This window comes from Phaseolus vulgaris, chromosome 2 (genome assembly GCF_000499845.2).
Source record: "Phaseolus vulgaris cultivar G19833 chromosome 2, P. vulgaris v2.0, whole genome shotgun sequence".
Lineage (NCBI taxonomy): Eukaryota > Viridiplantae > Streptophyta > Magnoliopsida > Fabales > Fabaceae > Phaseolus > Phaseolus vulgaris.
Genome location: NC_023758.2, coordinates 39,612,056 through 39,626,729, shown reverse-complemented (window position 1 = coordinate 39,626,729; position 14,674 = coordinate 39,612,056).

Sequence of the window (14,674 nt, the reverse complement as noted above, 5' to 3'; positions counted from 1 at the left end):
AAAGTCATTTTTTAACTTTCTAACTTCTTAATTATACAATTTAAAAAAAATATTATATAAAAAATAACTTTTAGATTATATAAAGAAAATGTATCTTGTAAGATATACAATTAGAATGTGTTTCATAAGTTACACTATCTAAAATACTTTCTTCTCTAAATTTATTGTAAGATAATATATTAACACCGACAAGATAAGATACGTGGATAGCAATGGGTGACACTGAGAGTCGCAAAGGGTGGCGGTAACGATAGAGCAATTTTACAAGTCTTTTTTAAAGGCGTAGATTTATACTATTGTCCTAAGATAATAATACACATAATTTAAAATAATTTTCAACATGTAAACAGATAGCAAATATTATATAAACAAGTGATAAAAAAAAAATATTAAACTTTAAGTTTAGTGAGACTAAAAATAAATAAATTTAGAAAACAGTTTTTATATGAACTAAAGTCATACCTAAGTTAATTAATTTTATTGGCACACGTTATTCTTAGGGGCGGTGGCTATGCTCACGAATCACAGGCCAAATCTTCATAAATTTCTCCGTCGTCCTCTCAAAGATCATGAACATTATCATTGTTACATTTTCCTACTTGCCATAGACAAAAAAAAAAGAGTCAAACAACAAACAAATACGGATTAATCGATGCAAAATGGGTTTAATTTAACAAGAGATTTAAAAAATAACAACATCTATTTATTTCAACCTTATGGACTCACTTATGATAAAATTTATATACATCTATATATATACACTTTATTTCTTCCTGCACTTTCATATATTCTTCTCTCATCTTTTTAAATTCTCATATTTTAACAAATATTTCTCTTTAATATTTTAGATTACATAATTTCAAAATCTTTTTTCAAATTTATAATTATTTTCTGGATTACTCTGAAAGTTTTTTTTGTCAGATGCATTAGTTTTTTAATTACATAATCCGAAAGTCTTTTTTTAAATGTATGTCCGGATTACATAATCCAAAAACTACTCTATGGGAGTAGCACAAAAAGGATAAGAAAGTATTTTCATGTTTTGTATGGGAGTGGCAGAAGAACATATAGAGGTGCAGGAAGAAACAGTCGTACTTTAGTTATATCTCTACAACATATGGCCTCCATCTCATGGACCCAAATGGGTTTTGTGGATCCACTATGGAGGTGCAAGAAGAAACAATCACACTTTAGTTATATGAATGTTTCTTCCTGCACCTCCATACCTTCTTCTCTCACCTCCATAAATTTTTAAATTTCCAAAAATGCCCTTCTATAAAATTTCAGATTATGTAATCCGAAAGTCATTTTTCAAATTTATAATTAGCTTCTGGATTATGTAATCCAGGTTTCTTTCTTCAGATACATGATTACTTTCTGAATTACATAATCCGGAAGTCTTATTTAGCTTCCAGATTATGTAATCCATAAGTCTTTTTTCAAATGTATTCCAGATTACATAATCCGGAAACTAGTTTATGAGGATGACACAAAAAGGATAAAAATATATTTTCATGTTGTGTATGGAGGTGGGAGAAGAAGATAAGGAGGTGCAGGAAGAAACAGTCTAATTATATCTCTACAACATATGGCCTCCATCTCATAGACCCAAATGGGTTTTGTGGATCCACTATGACCAACACCGCATTGAGTTTGGTGGGCTCTAACCCAAGCCCAATTGATGTCCAAGTTTCTCACTTGACTGTGATGAATCGCCTGAGTTTGGGGGTGTTTCTGCCTGCACTCCATGTTCTTCTTCCTATACCGCATCAAAATTGTGAAATAACAAAAATAATTTTGGAAGTTTTTTTTCTTATGGAATGTCTATTTCAGAAGATAACTTTGCATTACGGAGCATGCATTCTAAAATGGATTTTTTCGCTTCGAGAGATCTTATTCTAAAAAATAATTTTCATTTCACCTCATTCCGAATTTAAACTTTAGAATTTAGGGTTTATTTTCCAATTCCAAACTACCAATTCTAGAACTCATTCCTGGAATCCGATTCCAAAAACACACCATACCCAACAAAAAAAGTACAACACACATCACTTTTTATCTCAACCCACGAACAAAACCTTCACAACTTCCGCTGAGCTCAACCTTTGTGAAACAACCTCCATGATTCTACCTGTAACTCACACACTGCCATGAAAGCCACATTTTGAAATAAAATGCAAAGAACAATTTTGATATTTAAAAATTAATGGGGTGCAAAAAGAAACACCCCTGAGTTGGTTGATGGAAAGGTTTGTACAAAAGAAAAAAAGTCGAGCACTTTTGTCAATGTTGTATAACTAAACATACAATTTAACATAACTGATGTTTAATACATATTATATAAATTATAAATTTGAAATTTATATAATTAGTGATCAATCTTATTTCAATGGATAATTTTATTTTATTTTTCTCTTTGGAAATTCGTATCACAGGAAACTTAAATAATTTGTTTTTAACATCTCATTCTGGAAAACATATATTTGAATAGTTATGTGCGTTTAAAAAGCCTTATAGTAAAAAATATAGGTGTTAAGAAAGAAAAAGAAGCAAAAGGGATTGGGTGTATAGGAGGTAATGATATTGCAAAAGTGTTTGTTTGGTTAGGATGTTAGTTGAATGCATGGGAGAGGCATGTTGAGACATAAGGTTTGGAGTGAAGTGGATGGATGACATAAGGAACCCTTTTCCAAAATGGAGACCAACTCTGAGCATTGGCCTCCCAACCAACGACTCTACCTAACTATGCCACCAATTGGGACTCAATTATTTGTCTTGGCTCGTTTAAGGGGTAATGTCCCATGTCCACATTAAGACCTTTCACCCAATAACAACACTTTCTGCTATTTCTTTCTTTCCTCTCTTCTGCAACTCTTTTCATGCATCATTCATGCGCTTTCAAATTAACTAAAAGCAAACCAGATACCCATCAAATAAAAAAAGACAATCACAACAATTAAGACCAAACGCGTGGAACCATCTTTATGTTTTTCTCTTAGACAACAAGCATTCAAATGCCCAAGCTGGCTTTGCTTCCATTTATCATCATGCCACCTCACTTTTTTTCTCCTTTCTCACCTATAACAAATACTAAATCTACTAATCAATAGTCTCTAGATTCTTTTTTCACCTTTTTAAATAACACCTATTTTCCTAAACCCTAATGCCTGTGAATTACTGTTATCATTGCTCACTCATTTACCCATAATTTAACCACAAATGGACTAATTTTGCATCTCACAAATCATTCATTATAGATCTCTGGGCCATATTTGTTTGCCTTCTACCACTTTTCAAAGCTCCATCTGCATCAACTTTCCCACTGCATTCTGCATTGCAGACATATATTATGCATGGGGAGTATTAGAGTTTCGTGATGCCCAATGAGAGTTCAAACATAACATATAAAAAAACAAAACTTAACTTATTATTATTTTAAATAAAAATGTTTGATTTGTTTTCTTGTAAACTAAAATATAATAAAAAAGTTTATCTCCCCTCCCAAAGGACAGGCATGTGATTTCCTTTTGTATTACCCATATACTACATTACAGTTATTTTAGTAAAAAAAATGAAAAAATACTTCAAATTGTGTTGGAGCGATGGTAAATATTACAGCAATTTAAAATGAAATTAGTGTTTTTTTTAGTGTTTGTGTGATTGTCCTACAAAGTTTGCTATAAGTACAGAGATTCTAATTGCCTGGTCTTTAAGCTTTCAGAAATCACCACAACCAAGGGCATGTCTCTGACGACAAGCCCGTAATATGGTTAGTCTGTCAAGTGGGCCCAAGTTATGGATTATGGGCTCCACCCATGTCTTGTGTGGGCATAAACACAACTCCAAAGCCCATACAGGGAGGCCCTCTATGTTTCAAAGTGTAAACCCCAAAAAAAGGAACCAAAGCCCAGCCCCATTGAAGCCCTTTCTTTCAGCTTTCCTCACCTCACCTATTAATGGAAATACTGTACCCGTCATGTTACTTGGTTGGTACCTGTCTAAAAAAATACTTATAAATTATTTTAAAGTTATAGCTATTTATGGAATTCCATACTTATTTTAATCGTTTAATTTAAAATTAAATCATCTAAAGACTATTCTCAAAATATAGATTCAAAATAAATAAAAAACTATCTTAAAACATAATTCAAATAAAAAATGTTAATACAAATAAAATTAATCTATCTAAAAATATAATTTTAAATCAAATTAATTATTTAAAAATTAATTTATTGTATTTAAATAAATAAATAAATTATAAAATAAAAATCTAAATGATTTTTATTTATTTTTTTAACTAATATTTTTTTTTGATTAATTTATTTTAATAAAAATAAATTAAATATTAGAAAGGAGGTTGGTATAAAATGTAATAAGTGTACATATAGCCTGTTGAAGAATAATTTTCCTTATTTGTTTATTTTTCTTGTTTTTATTAATTTCTAAATCTCAATGAACAACAATTGAAAGATGTAACTAACCAGCATGAAAAGAAGAGAAAGTTGGCAGGGCTTGCTCACGTGAGGCATGGGCTGAGGAAGCACGTGCGAGCGAGGGAAGCCTCACATGCACATGGATGGTGATGATCGTACACATCACATTACATACATACATGCACAGAGTGTTTTTGGCAGAGAAGTTTGCACGTGCGAGGGGAGGCATGGAAGCGTGAACTCTTCACATCAGTGGAGAATGATTTGATGATCTGATGGTGTTGACCCCTGAGACTTTGACCACCGCAAGAACAGGATCAACGGTTAGGATTCCCTTGAAAATGGATGAGGGCCGTTGATAAGAGAGACAACATGGAGTGGGCCTGATGTTGGGTTGGGCCTGTAAACGGCGACACAAATTGAGGTGATTTGGTGATGGACACGTGGAAAAAGAGTAGAGTAGGGACCTAAGACCTTGTTTCACTTCACACTTGAATTAACTTAAACAAGCGTAATTCAGTGTATATAAAATAAAATAAAAATAAACAATATATTATTGTTTGCAGAAAGAAATGAAAGGATTTTGATAAGTTTTTATAAGAGTTGTTTTGGTTAATGAGATTTTATGAAAAAAGAAAATTGATGTAATTTAGTGATTTTGCATAGAAAGAGAAATTGGAAAATATAGTATTAGTATTTGTGAAATATTGTATTGATAAAGTTGGTAATAATTGTCATAAGACAGAGTGCATGTGGTTGGTTTTTGAAAACATCTGCATTTTGTAGGTGAAGCATGAGAGGGGGCATAAAGACATGATGCATTATGAGTGGATTCAAATTGTTCTCATTGGTCCCTTGCACGTTGAACAGTGTTGTTTCTTATCATCATGCGTCTCATTTATCAACACTCTTGTTCCTATTTCCTGGAAATTTCATTGTTTCATTAAACTTCTGTAAATTTCCAATGAACTTCTATCTGCAATGTTGTCCAAAAACTATACTGATACAAGAACCAAAAAGAGGAGAAACACATTAAAGTAAATAGGACGAGAACAATTTGTAGGTTCCAATCGTGCAAGTGTTGGCAAGACACCATTCCAAATCATTTTCATTTCTCTTTCCTCGTACTTGTCTTTTTTAAGTTATGTTATACAGTTTCTATGTTTTCTTTTTCTTGTACTAGAAATTGAGAGTAGATGCTATTGACTGAATAAATTATTTTTCTTTCTTCTTTCTCTTTTAACGTTTAGATTTTGACTTTCGATCAAGAGTGAGTCTGAAAAGTTTCTTCAACACTTAGATGAATATTCGATATTTGTGTGTCGCAATTAACGTGCATATTACTTAATTTATTGATATGTTCTAGATATTTACTTTCATTTAATTTAAGATATAATTCATATTTTAATACGTGTATTTTAAGATATAAATATTTATTATATATGAAAAATATATAGTGTATATTATGACCGAAATTTATAGTAAACAAAAATCTTCAAATATAATTTATAATAAAAAAATAAATTATAATTTTTTTTTATATATCAATAATAAATTCAAATGTAATATATATAAATAAAAGAAAAACATGCAGGAATTCCAAAAGCACAAACATTTAAGAATATCAAATACAGATAAATAATTATGTGAAATATTTGAAAAATATTTTTTTGTTTGCAAGCTGCAAATATAGTACCTGTGCGTCAGATATTCATATAAACCAGATAAAATAAACTATTAAAAATATCTAATTGAATGAGTGTTAGATGATAACATTTTCAAGTTATATATATAATTAATGCAGAAGTAAATTTATTTATTATATTTCTTTTTTATCTATTATTATCGAAGATTATTCATAGGAGTGGATGGCATGCTCACCTCCAAAAATTGTAACTTTTTTTTTTAATTTATATACAGAAGTATATTGTGACACTCTAGAGAAAAAGAAAAATAAGAAAAGTTTATTCTTTGACTCTCTCCTTGAATTTAAATGTTGCCTGCATCATAAGATAAAAATGGGAGATAAGGTTAAGAAAAAAATTAATTATGAAAAATGATTAAAATTTAAGAGGATGAAAACTAAAATACCGTTTACCATTGTAATGAAAAACAATTATGTTCTTGCTCTATATATTAAAATATTGTGTTCTATATTTAGTGTAGGCTAAAAATTATGTAAAATGGAAAGTTGAGTTTAAATGTTTATTAGTATGATTTTTGTATCAATTCATATGTTATAATTTTAGGTGCTAAATAAGATGTGTTCGAAACTTAATTATAATATGGTTATTGGGATGGTAAATAGTTTGTGTTTGTGGGTAAAATTTACAATAGTATATATTAATGCGGTATTTTAAAAATCCTTATAAGTAAAAAATAAGAATATTTTAATTATCTACTTATTAATAAAATAATTGCACATATTATATATTATGATATTTAATACATGAACATTCGTTATTTTTTTTCATTCACATTTATTTTTATTTTAGTATTTCTTTATAATCAAGTGAAAAAAATAAAGTTATTAATTTAATAAAAATAATAATTAGATAATTCTTTAGAATGTGATGATTTTGATGCAACTTTTTTTAATTTTTTCTTAAAAAGAGTACATTTATTTGTATTTAATATGTTATTACATAATTTTCCCTGAATAATACTTTTAAGTTTATACTTTTTAAATATCTTTAAATAATTTCATTAAAATATTTTTTTAAGATTTATGGTATTAATGGACGTCTATAAATATAAAAAAAAAACTTGGGAATATTTTTTATATAGTTCAATAAATGATGAAATGGGTATAATTAATTACTTTTTTTAAAATAAGATGAGTAGGTATTACTTGTGTCAATCCTATTGTGATCTCTTACCTAACACATTGTATTTTATTTCATTTTGACTTTTTCTATAAATGTTTTAAGGTTTCACAAGTTAAATCGTTTGTGTGTGTCTAATTATTATTTTAATTTGTTGGAGTGTATGAATGACCTAATTTGATTGAATGACAATTTAAACATTTGAAATAAGTTAGAATGCATATAATTATTATAGATTGATTTATGTGAATGAATTTCGATGTGATGTGTGATTCATGCATGATTATGTTGTTTTTTATTACATTTATTATAAGTGTAAAGCATTATCACTAATCAATCGTTTAAACTGTGATTTGAGGATTGAGCATGAGAGACATCAGTCTAATTTATCTCTTAAATCAATAATTGTTTTGACACTTGAGAGATGATAGAATCAATATTAATTCAATTTCCATTGAAAGGTTGAACACTCAAATATTGGTTTGTCACTTAAAAAATGAAAAGATGACATTCATCTTTTGAAGTATTGTCCTAAGCGTTGAGATGATGTTAATACTATGTCACATAAACATATTATTGCTCAAACTATGTGCACAATTTATCAAACAACAAAATCACAACTCAATTACATTTCCTAGTTTGTGTAGAATTAAGTAATTTGCCATTTATTTATTCATCTTCACTTGTTTCAAGTTTACAATTAATTTGTTTGTTATATATATGATATATGAGACTATGAAATCACAAAGTGTGATTAATGAGTATACTACTTTATCAATGATGTTGTGAATAATAACAAGCACCCCCATTTTGTATATATATAAATTAATGTATAAATATACTTTTTTGTGAATTTTAGTATATTTTATATATTTCAGACTCAAAAACTTGTGTTCATCTATTTTGACATCCACAAAATAATTCCTAAAGATCCACCGCATGTAAGTTTTAATGATACATTAAATCAAAGAGACAGAGATATTGTGTAATAAAAAAATTGACGAAGAATTTTAACATCAAGTCGAGAAGTTAAGGTGAAATTATTCTATCATAGGAGACCGTTAAATAAAATTGATACAAATATAATAATTATGTATAGGGTTAAATATGTTTTTATTCATGTACTATAACACGATATTAGTTTTTGTCCTTAGTTAAAACCTTATACCTATTAGACACTTGTAGTAAGAAAATTATTTGAATAAGTTCTCACCCGTATTTCTATTTATGTAACAAACGAAGTTTTAGGATGAATTGTATTATAATATTATAACATTCACGTCAACAACGAGTCAACATGAAATATTTTAATATTTTAAAATCGGTTTGTCACGTAACAAAAATTGACAATAATTTCTTACTACAATTATCCAAAAAATAATCTTAAGTTTGAATTAAAAACAAAATCAATTTCACCTAAAAATAATGTAAAAAAAAAATATTTAATATTTATTGTTATTATGATCATGTTAGTATTTGAACTTTGTAAAAATCTTTCAAAATAATAAATCAGTCTTAAATTTTTTTATTTTCGTAGTTTTGTTGATATTATGACATGATAGTAAATAAATTTAGATTACCAAATTGGAAGGAACCTTTATACTTACAATTTTTTTATTTTATTTTATGTGCTTTTAATTTTAGTTGTATATATTTAAACTATGTATTTAAAAATATATTAAATATGCAAATTAGGATATTATATATAATTTGTGTGTTTTGATGAATTTAAAACTACATGTTTTAGATTATTACATTAATAAAAATAAATAGATTGATAGTTTATAAATATTAAAATAAAATAACAAAGATAAAAATTAGAGAAACTAAAAGTAAAATATATTTCAAAAAACTAAAACTAAAAAAAAAATCTTGAAGAAAGATTTAAGTCATACTTTATTTATAATATTATAATAGTTTTTACTAATTAGCAATATATCCAAATGATTTTTGATTAATTTATGTTAGTGGTCCCATGATGGGACCAATATCCTCTGCCGTGGTGGCAGTGCAATCACCGCTATTCCTGATTGATCCTTTATCCTTTACCTCACAAATCATAATTTAAAAGAAAAAACAAAAGTTCCTAAAAAACTTTTCTCTAACATTATTTTTCTTGTTAGTCTTCATAGTGGTATGAGATATATTCACTTCACTTTTTATGGAACTAGCTCATATGGTTTATCATACAAACCATAATCTAATAATTTATATTTGCCTTTTTTTTTCAATAATCAAACTAAAAGTGGTGTATATTTTTTAATAACTTTATTCATAATGTTTTTTTATTAATTATTTTAATTCGTTATATTGGTTCATCTCTATAAATCTTTTTTTCAATTAGTGTGGAAAGTTAGATCAATGAAACTCACATTTTTTTTTCACCAACCCTAAGCTCTAACAAATCACAATTATCCTTTCTAATTCCTTATTTTAATTTTCCGTAATACTCCTAACTTTAAGAAAATAATGTGTTAATCAAACACTAATGTTTTTGTGTGTGTTTTAATTAATGTTAACAATTATCTCTTTTCTCTTTTTTTCCTCATCAGCACTTCATTCCTTATTTTATTTTGTGTATTATATTTTTTTTTTTAGTTTCTCTCATGTCAATTTATTTTCATTGACTAAATTAAAGTGTATTAAAAGTTGAAATGCACTTTTTTTTTTATAAGAGAAGATAACATGTTGTATGTAGTGATTTATATTAATACTCTTTCTATTTATAGTGTGAAGAAAAAAAATTCAAATAGCTTCAAAACAATTGAATAAGCATTACAAGAAAATCATGAAATAGAAACCAATTTTTAGATACCAAAATAATTAGTTATAGTAGTAACTAAATTTGAGACCATTTTAAAAAATAAATAAAAAATTGATTTCTAAATTAATTTCTATTATTATTAAATAGTTTCTAATTTGGTATCTAATTAACAACCAAAGTTTTAACTACCAATTATTTAATTTATAAATTTGGTCTCTACAACCTTGGTTGCTAATTAGATACCAATTTAGAAACTATTTAACAATAATATAAACTAATTTAGAAACCAATCTTTTATTTAGTTTCTAAAATGGTATCTAATTTAATTATTATTGCAACTAATTATTTTGGTCTCTAAAAATTAGTTTCTATTTCATGATTTTTTTTGTAGTGAAGATAATGATACATTTACAACTCACATTTTTTATACAATTACATTACAACTTTTAATATTATTATTTTAATATTTTTTCATATTATTTAATTTCAAATTTATCCTTTATTATATATATTTATTTATAAATCTATCACATTAAGAGTACATCAAGAGTTGTATACAACTCTAAAGGTTGTCAAAGTATTATTTTCCCACTTGAATATATATATTACTAATTTAATTATAAAATTTTGAAATAATATTTTTTTAATCAACAATAATAAATTAATAAAATGGAGTTCTTTTAGTGTTTCGGTCCATAAAAATGATATATTATATTTATAACTTATTATTTTGTATGTATATCAAGATAAAGAATTATAAAGTTACATTACATCAATAATATTTTTAAAAATCCTACATCCCTTTTAGTATGAATATTGCATAATCTCTTGATCTTTTCTAGCGAAACTACAACCATATCTATTTTTGATTTTTTCTTTCTTTCAGGATTATGCATTTATATAGATCAACTTGATCGAAAACACAAATGCTTTGATTTTAAAAACTTTGTTATCACTACTAAAAAAATTATTAAATAAAAATTAATTAAAATTAAAAATAATTAGTTAAAAAATAACTAAATTAAATATTTTTGCAAGAGTGCTATTGAAATCTAAGTCCATATGTTATTGAATCTTCTTGAATAGTATCACAAAGAGGAAAAAATTATAATTTTTTTTCTTATATATATATTAATGCGACAAACCCTTGTATGTTAGAACCATGAACACAAGAATTCATTTAAACTTTGCAACCTCACAGATTCTCCCAGTTAGGATCAATAAAAATTATTTTTTAAAAGAGGAAGACAAAATAAAAAGTTAAAAAGGTGTTGATAGGGATTAAAATATAAACAATTGCTTCTACAGGAACTTAAATAAGTTGTTTTACCATGCAACGGACATTAGCATCACATCATCTACAACTAACAACGTTAATTAGTGTGCATTAATGGCATAAATATATTTTAATGATAAAGATTAAAACAAAACTAAAGTGCTTGTATAATAGCTAAAACTAATGATTTTAAGTGTTAAAACCTAGACTATATCTATGTGATTAGACTTAATAAATTATTATTGGGTGATGTCTAAGATTCCTAAATGATATTCTAAATATGACTTTTTGATTTTAATAATACACAAAAAAGAAGTATTGGATGAAGATATTAACTCATAAGAAATATTTAAATGTATATAAAGTTTTACATACAAGTCTATATGAATACCTAAAAAGTTAAAGTTGAATTCAACGTGTAACATTTGTAAAAAATGGATTAGACGCTACATTCAATTAAGTTTAGGAGTATCTTTGGATAAACTTTTCCATAAGCATTTCTTATGGATAAAAAAATTAAATGAATTTCTCTATAATTAAATTTACATTAAACACAAATTAAAAAAAAAGATAAATTATAGAAGACAACTTTTATAAATTATTTTATATATAAGTTAATTTTAGTTAGTGACAAAGTTAATTTTAATTTTTTTATTAATGTTAACCCTAAATAAAATTTCGGGGAAAACATAAAAAACTTTGTAATTTAATATATGTAATATATCTAATCTCAATAATTTATTTTAATACATTATATATTCAAACATTTATGCTAAATTTATATTTGAGGAATCAAGTTAGTATATAAATGAACAAATTCAAACTTACACGTTAGTTCGTAGAAAAATTTTATTTGAATAAAGCATAATTTTTAATTTAAAAATAAAAACTTGATAATCTTGCTACATATATAATAATTTTTTTTAAAATAAAAACTTTCATGTTAATTATTACTATGACTATATATATAATAATTAAATAAAATATACAATCTATTTTTATAAAGTATTTAAAAATTTTACTTTATAAATGAAGAAATTATTTTAAATTTTAAAATAACTATTACATGTTATTTTTTTATTTTTTTTGGTGCATGATAATGTTATTATATGATAACTTATATTTAAATGATACTATAATTTTCTAAATATTGTATATTTTAGATTACAATATATACACTTTGCACCTTAATGAAAATGACCCTTCTTTAGAAGGGATAATCATGACATGAGATAACTCTTTTAATAATTGCACTTAATCAAAATAATTAGGTAAAACCATTCCTAATACAGTGATTGTTCCCATATTATATAACCTCTTGCAATAATATCAAACACACACTAATTATCCATCACATTTTTTTTTCTTGAATCCATGCATTGGTTTACTACTTTTCCAACTCAATTATTTTTGCTAATATACATGTTTAATTTAATCATGCAGCACATATATTTTCAATACATAATAGCTACAATGTTTTATGAGGTGAAGAATAATTATTAAGAAATTATGTTGATATAAAATTCTTGTTTGTCCATTTCTTCCTTTGTTCCAATTATTTTAAAGTAAAATTAGTTAAAGAAATATTATTTTAAATGAGTATTGGGAACTCACAGATAAGGTGTTCCCTGTCCTTTTTTTTATTTTAATAAATTACAGGAAGATGCAACTGAATTTTTTTGATGGATATGATTAAGAAATTAGCCACTAAGTTTTATTAAAGTTTGTCGAATTCTGATTAGACACAAAGTTTAAATAATTGAAACTTTCAAAGGAAGAAAATTTATTGGGAAAATCTTGAGCCATCTCTTGCATGCAAACTTCAATCATACACAAAGGAATTAGACATCAAAAAATGTTATTTTTCAGTAATACAAAGGGAAAGGTCCAAATCATGATCAAAAGTAAAAAGCTTCATCATGAGAATGAAACACAACCTTTAACTTCTTTTTCCAGCAGCTACAAAAGTTTACAAGGGTTAATATGTTTTCCTTTTTTTTCTATTTCCTTACAATTATTCAGCAAACAAGAAAAATATAATATTTAAATGCAAGTTGAAAAGCTTAATATATTTTTTTCATATTATAATTTATGTTAATGTATTGTAATATTATTTTTTACAGCATCACATTATTAAAAAAAAGTGATTTTTTTTAATGTAAAATTGTCTTTCATTTCTATTAGAATAAAATAGGTAATCATCAGCTTCTTTTTAAATGAGAAACGAATTTTCACTATAAATTAAGATATTAAAATATTTTATATTTATTTATCATTAACATAAATATTATAATATAATAATACATGCTAGAAATTCATTTGTTACATAAAAAATAAAAAATAATTCTAATAACTTTTTTATGACAATTGGTCAATAGATTTAAAATTAGAAATAAAAACTAATATTTTATATTTAACAAAAAAGAATTATCTTTAGTAGATAAAAGTAGATAAAAATGATCATAATAACACAAGTTTTTATATAAAACATATTATTTGAAATATTTAAAGAAAACATGATAAAACTCTTTAAATATGTAAATGATAGATGGTTATATAAATAAACTTTCCACCGAAAAATAATAAAAAGTTAAGTTCATGATTGTTATACACGTCATTATCAAGATGAAAGATAGCTTAATCTTAAGATAATGGCCACTGGGTACTGACCTTCTATGTCCCACACCTTCGAGACTCTGTCATCAATGATAAAACAAAAATGGAAGGTAAAAGGTAACTACTTTATAAATATTTACAATTCAAAATATTTATTGTTACTCTAAAATACAATTTATATATTAAAAATACTTATTTATAACAAATTTTAAATGTAAAAAAATAAATATATCTCTTGTATAATACACACTAATTAAAATGTTTGTTATATAAGTATTTTCAATTTAAATAAATTTAAAATGTAAAATAAATAATATAGTTCAAATTATAAAAACATGTGTTGTCTTAACTTGTTTATAAAATTACAAACAGTTTAAATTGGAGCAATACAATAACATTTTTTTTAAAACTATAATAAATATCTTATGCAACTTATAATTTTTTCAATAAAAAATAAATATTTAAAATCAAATGAAGAAACTCGTTGTTGAATAAAAAATAAGTAGGGAATGTAGTTGTAATTTAATAGTCAAAGATCAAATTTAAAACTAAAAAAAATAATTTGAAAGTATAAGAAGACAACAAAATTGAGAGAAAATAAATATTTTTTTATTTTTTATTCTTTTCAGAATAATTTTCTTGAATGTCACCATATAGTCTCTGAAAATTATATTTATACATGCGAAAGATTGTTTCTTTTCTCATTTTAATTAATATATTTCGGAAATAGTTTGGGCATTATGATTTTTTAAGAGATTGA